We start from the raw sequence: 11,080 nt of genomic DNA on the forward strand, positions 1-11,080 counted from the left end.
CTGGCAAAGCGAAAAACAATCGGGAAGCCTGATAGGGGTCAAAAGTTGCGAATGAATAGAAGCGCCTATTCGCGGAAAAAAACAGCAGAACGTTACGAGTGGCGAGCCGACGAATTATTGAAAGGAAAAAAAAGGAGCTTTTGTTTGCGGCATATCGGACACTTAGACGTGCCGAGGTCGACGTCTGTGGACAGTGATGTCCTTACATCGTGGCCGCAACAATAGATAGTTTTAGACCCTAGCGTGAATCCTTTCTCACTGTATCCTATGAAAGATTCAATGAATTTATCGCAGCAACGTAGAAACGTAAGCGAAAATGCTGCCAATGCAAGAATACAGCCAACCTGTTGAAAGTGAAAAGTTTCCCGTACCTTCTGAAATATGCGCGGACGCTTCATTATTCTCACGCATACATATATAGTTGAAAGGCCCTTACGTCTAATTCTTTGGGTGCAGCGATACCAAGAGTTCTCAGCATCACTCATACTTTCTGCAGAACGAAGGCCTTTCCCGATGGCTGGTGTTACACGTCTTGCTTACCAGCTATTTCTACTTACATGCAAGTGTCGTGCAGCTGTGTGTTTCGTATTTACCGATTTTCGATGACCGACAAGTCATCACGAATGACGAGGCCATTTGCACGTTCACATCAAACGAAAACATATATTAACACACGGGCGTGACCTCATAAAAGGCAAACCGAGAACGCCAGCCGGTATTCGCGACAACGTTCGAGGAGCACTGTAACTGGTACCGAAAACTATCACCGGGTAGTTCTATAAAAGGCGGAGATGTTCTGGCACTTCCGGAGACGTGGAAGGTAATTTTTACCGGTTTCACACGGTCACTTTCGATCGTGATCTGTATCCCGAAAAACTCGATCCGTGCATCGCGATCGCGCCTCTTGATCGCGATCGTATACTGACGTCCATGCACCTGACGACCACGTACTTCTGGGAGTTGCACACGATCAGCAGGCGATGAGAAACGAAAAAGTATTTCTTAAAAAAAAGTCGCAGTTTCGCCCGAAACGCGAAGCATCAATTGCGATAGCAAATTAGTAGGGAGCTATACGAAATAACATTAGTAGTTTTATCGGCTGTATAAACTTGGACATAATTGCTTACTAACTCAATTAACAAGCATGGTGTCAGCACGCACAAGCAAACATGAATATATCACACTCGATGACCACACAACCGCTATCAAAACGCTGGCGTGCGCAAGCCCGCCAGCAGCAGCGAGCGAAAGCTCGTGCGGTCTATCGCTTCAACGGAAACTGAGCGGCGAAAGCACTGCGCATACAAAGGTTGGAGCAGTAATGCAGATCGCTTTCAAGATACGTTGCGCACGCCGTCACGTGAAGTACAAGTACGCAGTTGCTCACAGAGCATAAGCCGCACACCCTCCCTCACACGCTGCCTTCCCGCTTTGCTCATTTCACCTGCGAGATTCCAGTTCCCCTCGCGCACGGTCGCAACATAGAGTTAATATAACCAGTATACTAACTCTATCGGTCGCAAAATACGCGTTTGGTGCCGCAGCTAAACGTCACCTCCCCTCCCTTCCTCCCCACGGCCTTTCGCACGACGGCACACGTCGTGTTTGCTTTCCGTCGTGCATTCGCTCTTGGTGAAAGCGCGCGTCCTTCGCGTGCTTTCACTACAGCATACGGCGCGCGGATACGATTTTATCGCCCTTGGACGTTATACAGAACCTCACGGCGACGACGATGACGACGGCAGAAATCTGCTTGTAGTGTCTATATAATTGCTATCGAAATACAAGGAAAAAGTTTTATGCTGCAATTCTTGCAGCTTATGAGACACATTACATCAGTGCTTTGCACCCACTAACGACCACTGGTGTGTTTTAGCTCACCCAAACTTGATACGGATTGTTGGACCGTGTTTCAGTGATCATTATCGATCGACATCAAGGAATCCGATCCGAATCGGGTCCGATCCCGATCAAAAGTGACCGTGTGACACCGGTATTAGACGCGGACGTAGTCTTAACCAGGCAGCGACTGTCGACGTCGGTGTAGCGCATGGTGTTGGATGCAGATGGGAAACGAGCGGACGCCTTTTCGGCGTTCGCCAGCCGGAGCTCGCAAATGACGCTGAAGACGATGGGCCGATCGGGATTGGACGCCCCTGCGACGTTCGCCAAGCGCGGGCTCCGGAAAAAAAGGTTGATGTTACGCCTGTGCCCAGGTGTGAGCCTGCAGCAACCTCAGGCCAGTAATTTGGCAGCCGCTACTGCCGTGCACCGGACACCATCTTCTCCATACCACCATGCCTACTATCACGGCCGCTGGATAACAGAAAAGTTGAACATGTTTTTTATTTAGCGACCATGCTGTTACGCTCGCCGTCTCCCTCGTTCTCTACTCTACCACGGAAGCAGCAGATTGGCTAAGCTTCTCAAGCAGTCTCGTGCCACAGTTGCGCGTTATCTATTTTAGCTACAGCGCTCGCCCCCCAACCGCTTTGTGTCGTCGTCGTCGTTTTCGTCTACGCAACTGAGTGACCGTCTGGGATATGGAGCACACTAATCCGGCGATTTGAACAGGACTTTCTGCTCTTAATCTGTTTCACCCCTTTTCCTCTTCCCCCAGCCCACGGTAGCCAACAGTGCTCAGTCCTGATTAATCTGCCTGCCTCTCATTTATCCTTCTTCCTATCTCTCTCTCGCTTTTTCTCTCTCGAATTCTAAGTTAGTCAGAACACAAGCAACACAATAAACAGATCACCTGGTGGCACTCTCAATCACGTGTACACCCGTAGTTTGAATCATGCAGTCTAAACAATTGAAGAGCCCTTTTGCGTATCCAGCTTCCCATTTTCAACACGGAATCCGTACTAGAGCACTGCACGGGCCGAATTTTGCAGCCCGGGCCCGGCCCGGGCCCGTTTTTAAATTGGGCGGCCCGCCCGAGCCCGATCAAAACTTTTATGGCGAGACGCGGGCCTGGAAATAATCTACGTTACCCGCCCGGCCCGGCCCGCCACCCCTTTACCTTAAGCCCGAGCCCGGCCCGAGCCCGGCTCGAAACCGGCCCGAACCCGGCCCGAGACCAAAAAATACATGTTTTTCAGAGTTGGGAAGCCCGAGAATAACTCACAGAAAGCCCGAGCCCGGCCCGGGCCCGCGTCAAAAAACCCGAGCCCGGCCCGGGCCCGGGTCAAAAAGCACACGCCGTGCCCGATCCCGGCCCGAGCCCGTGAAAAAACTGCGCTACCCGGCCCGGCCCGGCCTGTGGGCCGGGCCGGGCCTGGGCTTTCGGGTAAGCCCGAGCCCGTGCAGTGCTCTAATCCGTACTTATTTCAGACAATAATTTTCTTTTTTGCTATGGTCTGTGACCTGCTTATTTCCTAACAACGAGTTGATATTGTATACCAAGATACTGAATCAAATGTATCTATTCACGTTCATAATTTTTTCTCGTAAGAGGGCAGTATTACTATAATTAAATCACACGCCAAACATTTTATTCCCATAGCAATTATATGGACACTCCAAGCGGATTTCTATCATCGCCGTCGCCGTCGCCGTGAGGTTTCGTATAAAGTCCAAGGGCGATAAAATCGTCGTCGCGCGCCGTATGCTGCATGTCACGGAGAGTGAACACACGGCGGAGAGCAAACGCGACGTCTTCCGTCGCGCGAAAGGCCGTGGAGGGATGGGAGGGAGGGAGGGTGGGGCGGCGTTGTGCAGCGGAACCAACTGCGTACCGTGCGACCGTGCGCAAGGGGAACTGGCGACTCAATCTCGCACGCGAAAGGAGGAAAGCGGGAAAGGAGGAACTTCGCGCGGCTGCCGGCGGTCGCGTGCACCGTATCTTGAAAGTGAGCTGCACACGGCTCCTATCTTTGTATGTGCTGTGCTTTCGTTGCTCAACTTCCGTTGAAGCGATAGACCGCACGAAGCTTCGGTCGCTGCTACTGTCGCGATTGCTCACGCCAGCGTTTTGACAGCGGTTGTCTGCGGTCATCGAGTGTGATGTATTCATGTTTGCTAGTGCGCGCTGACACCATGCTTGTTAATTCAGTTAGTAAGCGAATGTGTCTAAGTTTATACAGCTGAGAAAACCACTATAATTACTCTCTATAGCAATCTACTAATTAGCTATCGCAATTGATGCTTCGCCTTTCGGGCGAAACTGCGACTTTTATTCTATTGCATCGCTCGTTGCTTGGTCCGTAGCTTTTTATCAAGTTTCTTTGTAAGCATTTAGTTTGCGCCCCAATAGTTTAGTATTGCAAGATGAACTGAATATATGTCTTCAAAAATCACGCAAGCTACTACTTATGATTTCATCATGCCGGCTGTGTCAACACCAACCTAATTTCATTCCTCCTGACAATTCCTTCTCATGATCCAGGTCCCTGTTAACTCTTGGCTTAAATGTAAATGTAGTACTTACACAATTACTATACGGCGACCCTTAAAGAAAGCGTTAGCTTGGGGCCACTTTCAGTTGCCTTTTCAAGTACACGTCAAACCAAGCAATGCTCTCATTAGGCAGCCTCTAAGTCATTTTGCAGTTTGTTCCATTTCACAAAGAAAGTTGCGTTCTAGCAACCACATCAAGCAGAATCGTCATTTAAGGCCTATTTTTCTCGAAAATTTCAGAAAATCAGTAAGCTTGAAAAAAAAATTTAGGCACGACGTGTACCTATGCGTAACTTGCCACAAAAAAAAAAAGAATAAACGCTATCGCAGTTTTGTAAAGTTTATATGTTAGAGCATTTAAAGCGAACAAATTTGATTTATGAGTTTGCAGCTTACGTAAATGCTTACAAGAGAGAAGCATAATTGCTACTCCCAAAATGTTTGCGGTATAAATACATGCAGTGTGTTATACATGCGTGTTGCCCACTTTAAATGTCTGAATAGGTGTAGTTTACAAAATTCCAATATGTTTATTTATTACTCAGCTACACAGTTTTAAACTCAGAACTTGATAGTTTGTCAATATCTCAATTATCAACAATTTTCATATCACCATGACGCCATAAACCTGAATTCTTCAGTTACTAATTCTTTTTTTTTCTATGGCTACCGCTGCCGCAGCGGCAGCTGCCATGTTGCGGAATTACTCATACACGCTTTTCGAACAAAACATCTTCTTGGCCGACTTCAACAGGATTTGGCGCATCCGCGATGTGGGTATCTTGTAACCACTTCTAGAAAGGAACGGTCAGTAGGTCGCTTGTAAATGTCGAATGAACATGACAATGTAGTCAAGGGTTTGACGGAGAACCGTCTGGCCAACATCACCGAGATAGCACAAGGCCTGCGCACTCCGATCCAAGACGTCATGCTACCTGGCCCGACTGCCATAGAATCTAATGGGGAGGCTCCCGCGTAAGCAACAGGGATTTTGACGTCACCGCTTTCGTCACGCCAGCCTTGTCAATGGAAATTTCGGGCCAGATAGCATGACGTCATAGATCGGAGTGCTTAGGCTTGTGCTATCTGGGTGGTGTTGGTCTGGCCAGGTAAAATCATAATATAGCAATTATAAAGCTTGTCGCTGCGCAACAACTGACGAAGAAGCGTGCCGTGGTTCCTTATATGGCGCACATGGGTGAAGCGCTCGCGCCCGTTTTTCGCGAACATGGCGTGCGCATATTGCGCGTGCCAAGCAGTAAAAAATTTCGTCAACGTGAAGGACGCTCTGTTCCGAAGCAGGTTCCCTGATTTATTGTACAAGATACCATACGCAGATTGCAAATTCGTTCATGTAGGTGAGACCAGAAATCTAAACAGATGCTTTAAGCAGTACCGGAATTATGTACAGGAAAACACGCTGACGAACCCCTTATCGGAGTACTATATGCAAGCATCTATAGCAGCGCCATCCATCTTTTCAAAGTCACATCGTCACATAATTAAGAGTGCATAAACTATTTTAGCGATGGCCATTTCATCTGTCTCTAGTTATCAAGGTACCCGTTCGGGCACCAGGACGTCAATTTCGTCATTTGTTGATCAGTGACAAGGTTTCTAATTGCTATACTAGAACATGACCGTGGTAATAAATGATACCTCGTCATGCCGAGAACATGTGGCAGTAGTCAGCAACTGAGGATATAATAAAAAAAGGAAAGCCGGCAGATCCCACGCCCTGTGAAATCGATGTTACGTGAAGCAGTGTGCGGGGAGCCTATCAAAATAAGGAAACGACCATGGGAGCACCGAGGCGTAGGCGGCGGTTTCATGACCTACATGACACGCATGTCATGACATTCATGTCATGACCTACCATTTAGTTCCGAACCCATTTCAGTGGTTTTGTAGTGTCAATCTTTTTTCGCTGAGTCATTGTCACTTTTGCTGTCAGGCTCATGACTATACCTTCTACCATCATCATTTAGTGTTTGCTTCAGTGAGTGCCAATGTCCGCCCATTCCAGTGGTTTTTCAGTGTTAATCATTGTTGCTCAGTCAATGTAATTTTTTCTGAGTCATGCTCATGACTATAACTTCTACCATCCTTTAGTGTTTCCTTCACTTGGAGCCCACGTCTGAACCCATTCCATGGGTTTTTAAATGTTAATAATTTTGATCTGAGTCATTGTCATTTTTGCTGAGTCATGCAACTGTGACTGCCACCATGATCATTTAGTGTTTCGTTCACTTAGTGCCCCAGGCCGAACCCATTCCAGTGTTTTCTGAGTGTTAATCTTTTTTCGCTGAGTCATTGTCATTTTTGCTGAGTCATGCTGATGACTATGACTTATACCATCATCTTTTAGTGTTTCCTTTACTTAGTACGCATGTCCGAACTCATTCTAGTTACATACCAATTTAAGGAAACAACCATGAGCGCACCAAGACGTAGGCGGCTGTGTCGTAAACTACATGACACACATGTCATGATATTCATGTCATGACCAATCATTTATGTTTGTCATACACTCTTGTCATACTATGCCAATTTTGGTAGCTACCAAATTAACGAAGTGACCATGAGAACACCAAAACGTAGGCTGCTGTTTCATGACCTAGATGACAGACATATCACGATATTCATGTCATGACCTATCATTCATGTTCGTCATACACTCTTGTCATACTATGCCGATTTTGGTACCTATCAAGTTAACGAAACGACCATGAGAGCACCAAGACGTAGGCGGCTAGATAGATAGATAGATAGATAGATAGACAGATAGATAGATAGATAGATAGATAGATAGATAGATAGATAGATAGATAGATAGATAGATAGATAGATAGATAGATAGATAGATAGATAGATAGATAGATAGATAGATAGATAGATACTTTGAAAGTGGAAAATGTTCGCCAAGAAATGCTTAGCATTTAAAAACGAGTTTACATAGGCATAAACGTTGTAGGATGCGAGTTTCTGTCACTGTCGCACTCTGCTGTGCCGCCGCCAAGTGCCATCTAATCTAACTGCCGTGCTCTCCGGCCAGATGGCGTGGAGTGCCCAAGTTTGATGAATGTAAGCAAAGAGACGTTTAAAGTATTGGTGAAAAAAAAAGCATGGAGGAGACGATCGGATCCGTTACAGCATAGGTAGTGGTACAAGGCAGATAAAGAAGGTTAGAGGAAGAAAAAAAATTAGGGAGATTATACAAAAATGCTGGAATGAAAGACATGTATAACATACCTGAATAAATCAGGCCGGCTAGGTGACTATTTGTCACCGCCCCGTTTCAAAGGGGACGCCAGTGAATCATTATCATCACAATTCCCGGACTACGTCGTCGTGAGCTCCCGTCTAGACATTAAGGGAGCTTACGCGAACGTAGTCAGGGAACGGTGATGTGATAATCTCAAGCACGAGGGCATAGACGATGATTTCGTGGAGCTGTTGAGGAAGACGTATAGGGACAACCGAGTTAAAAATTGTATGGGAAGACCCGAAATGCTAAGAAGTTCCGGAAATTTAACGAGGACTGAAGCAGAGGTGTTCTCTATCTCCACTGAATTTCAAGCTATATGTTAAGGCATAGAAATACGACTGGAAAGCAGTGAATTAGGTTTTGATCTAATTTACATGCTTAAACTGCAAAAGGTGCAACCTCAGGTCTCTAGGCTGATGTATGCAGATGACGCAATGCAACTGGCGGGCAATGCAAGGGCTTTACAGAGACTTGCGAATATAAGTGACAATGCAGCGATGAATCGAGGCTTTTATTAACAGAGAGAAATCAGGAATTAATACCTTTAAATAAGAGACAATTAATGACTTGGTATCAATTCAGCAGGAAATCATTGCCATTGTCAAGCAATATGCATATCTTGGTGAATATATAAATGAAGGAAATGCCTACTCCAAGCACCCACCAAGATAACCTGGAAATGAAAGGGAAGCTGAATGCAGCAATAATGAAACAGAGCCCTTTTGGGCTACAATAAATACGAGGTGGTGCCAGGAATTCGGAAAAGTATAATGGTGCCAGTGCTTACGTTCGCAAATGCAGTTATGCGCTATAATTCTGAAATCTAGTAGGGGTAGAGTTAGCCAAATGGCGGTGGGCCGACTGGCTTTTAGGGCCCACGAAAACTACAAAACCACAAATGAGGCAGCGCAAGGAACATGGGTTGGTCTTGTTTTATTGCGACGTTGAAAACTCATACCTCAGCACCCCGGAAAAAGAAAGAGTAAACGTTATCGCAGTTATGTAAAATGTTAGAGCATTTAGAGCAAACAAATTTCATTTATCAGTTTGCAGCTTACGTAAATGCTTACAAGGGTGGGGCAAAATTGCTACTCTCAAAATGGTGTCGATATAAATAAGAGCGTTATCTTATACATACGTGTTGCCCACTTTAGATGTCTGAATAGGCGCAGTTTACGAAATTCTACTATCTTTATTGCCACTTGAAACGAATTCCCAGGATGACACCATATTCGAGATATTTATTTCCGAACTTTGCGGAGAAATGCATTGGCGTCTCAGTTAATTTTGTGCTTAAGTGCATAAAACGATGTTTTGTTAAGATAGAAAATATTTTTCCAAGGGGAGAAAAATAATCACTTTTATGAACATGCAAGCTTTTTTGATATTCTATAACGTTTCCTTTATGAGAAATTTGAACACGCACTTGCCTAATAACGACTATTTTGTAAGCTCTCTACATGACTACCGCTATATCTCGATGCACGCCGTATTCAAATATGTTGAGTGTCGGAGTCGCCGCTAGGGGCTGAGCAAGGCGGGCGCACCCAACATGGGCTCCAACTACAACAAGCTCTGTGAGTGTTCTGGATCTTTTTATTACATCGAATTTGGTGTAAAGTGGACAGTTTCTTCGACGGAGCTACTTGCGAGTACTGGAGTTCAGCAGGACATCCAAAGACGTTTTTCATCGGCTTCGCTAATTTACAGAGTGGGCGTCGGTGCCGCTAAACCTAACGCCGGTATACAGTGCTGACGGCAGGAACGCGTAGTCCACCACAGTCTAGAATCACCATGGAGTGCACAGTCACAGGCAGAGACCTTCCGGCCACCGCGTTTATTCCGGATGAGTGGACAGAGGTACTTGACGCAAAAAAACAACACCATGAGCAGAAATCCAAGACCTGATGCGCTTTTCCAGGCGGAAAAGGCTAGCGTTGCCGTCAAGATACAAGGCGTTCGCCAAGACGCAATCAGGACGCCGGCGGAGCGAATGGACACCAGAGCGGCTGCGGCACGCCTTAGGCGAGGACTGATCTCGCAGTTGCCGACGGACGACTACAAGGTTTTTTTATCGCCCCAACGCTGGAGTCAAAATGGCAGCGTTTACAGAGCGGGAATTCCGGGCGGCATTGCTGGAGAGCAGCGCCCTAGCGCAGTCCAACACCCAGGGTGACCTAACAGGCACCAATCTATGGAAAAACGTTTTCACGATGTCATCGGCATGCCAGGAGAGAGTAGCCAAGTACGCACAGATAGGAAAGGTAACTCTCCGTGGCAAGAAAATTGCAGTCCACGCCTGCATCGCAACCCCGGATCGAGCCATCCGGGGTATCAATCTATCGAGCCTACAACGGGGAATCCCTTCAGGAGATCCTGCGGGAACTTCGGCGGTCCGACCCACTGCTGCCCATCTTGCAGGCACGGGACATGGGCCGCACCTCGAAGACCGTGCTCATCCACTTCATGCCTGACAGGCTTCCAGAGTCCGTCAAGTTCTTCTGCAAGGTCTTTGGAATCTACTCCTTCAGTTGCAAAGTGGAGTGCTGTATGAATTGCCAACCGACAGGGCACCGACGAGATGTATGTGCGCGGAACCCATGCGCTCCCACTGCCTCGACTGCGGACAGCAACACACGGCCGACCAACAGTGCTGCTCCCCCCTTTGCATTGCGTGCGGCGTGAATCACCGAACGGGCGAGAAACTTTGCCGCCAGAAACACCAGCGTGGCAAGGCCCAGCGAACCACAACTTCCAGACCACTTCAGCGCCAGACGACGCCAGACTTCCAATTAGGCCTGGCCTCATTACTTCCGTTGACGTCGGCAACCAGAGAAGGCCATACCAGAAGCAAAAGCCCACGACTAGACACACCCACGGCGAAGCAGGACTCGCAACAGGTGAGCTGGGTAGATAGCGTCTCCCATCGCTCTAGTAATCGCTCAGATTCCCGAAAACTGCTCTATCAATCCACTATAGACCGTCTCACCAAAGAAAGCCAGGTCCTCAAATAGAAAATTGGAGGACGCTTAAGATTCGCCTTTGAGAGCAGAACGCGATAGCGTTATCGGGACCCGTTCGCATCTCATCGTTCGCAACCGGCAAGTCGGCTTCATTCACTGCAACACAGAACGTGGGAAAGCCAGCTCACAAAGACCAAGCTTACACCGATCCCCCTAAAGTCGGCTTCACTTTTAAACATAAATGCATTGCTGTGAAGACGTTTCTTCAGGGGCAATTTGAGTGGTTTTATATTAAAATGTGAAGGCCCTAGCACTTCACTAACACATCCCAAATCTCCCCTACCCATTATGCTCCACTAACCAAAAGAAATCCATCACCCTCTCCACCCGGATTCTGGTGATTATGCAGAGTCAAATCAACCCCTGGCAGATGACTGCCCCCCAGGAAAAA

The sequence above is a fragment of the Dermacentor silvarum genome, chromosome 3 (assembly GCF_013339745.2).
Source record: "Dermacentor silvarum isolate Dsil-2018 chromosome 3, BIME_Dsil_1.4, whole genome shotgun sequence".
Classification (NCBI taxonomy): domain Eukaryota; kingdom Metazoa; phylum Arthropoda; class Arachnida; order Ixodida; family Ixodidae; genus Dermacentor; species Dermacentor silvarum.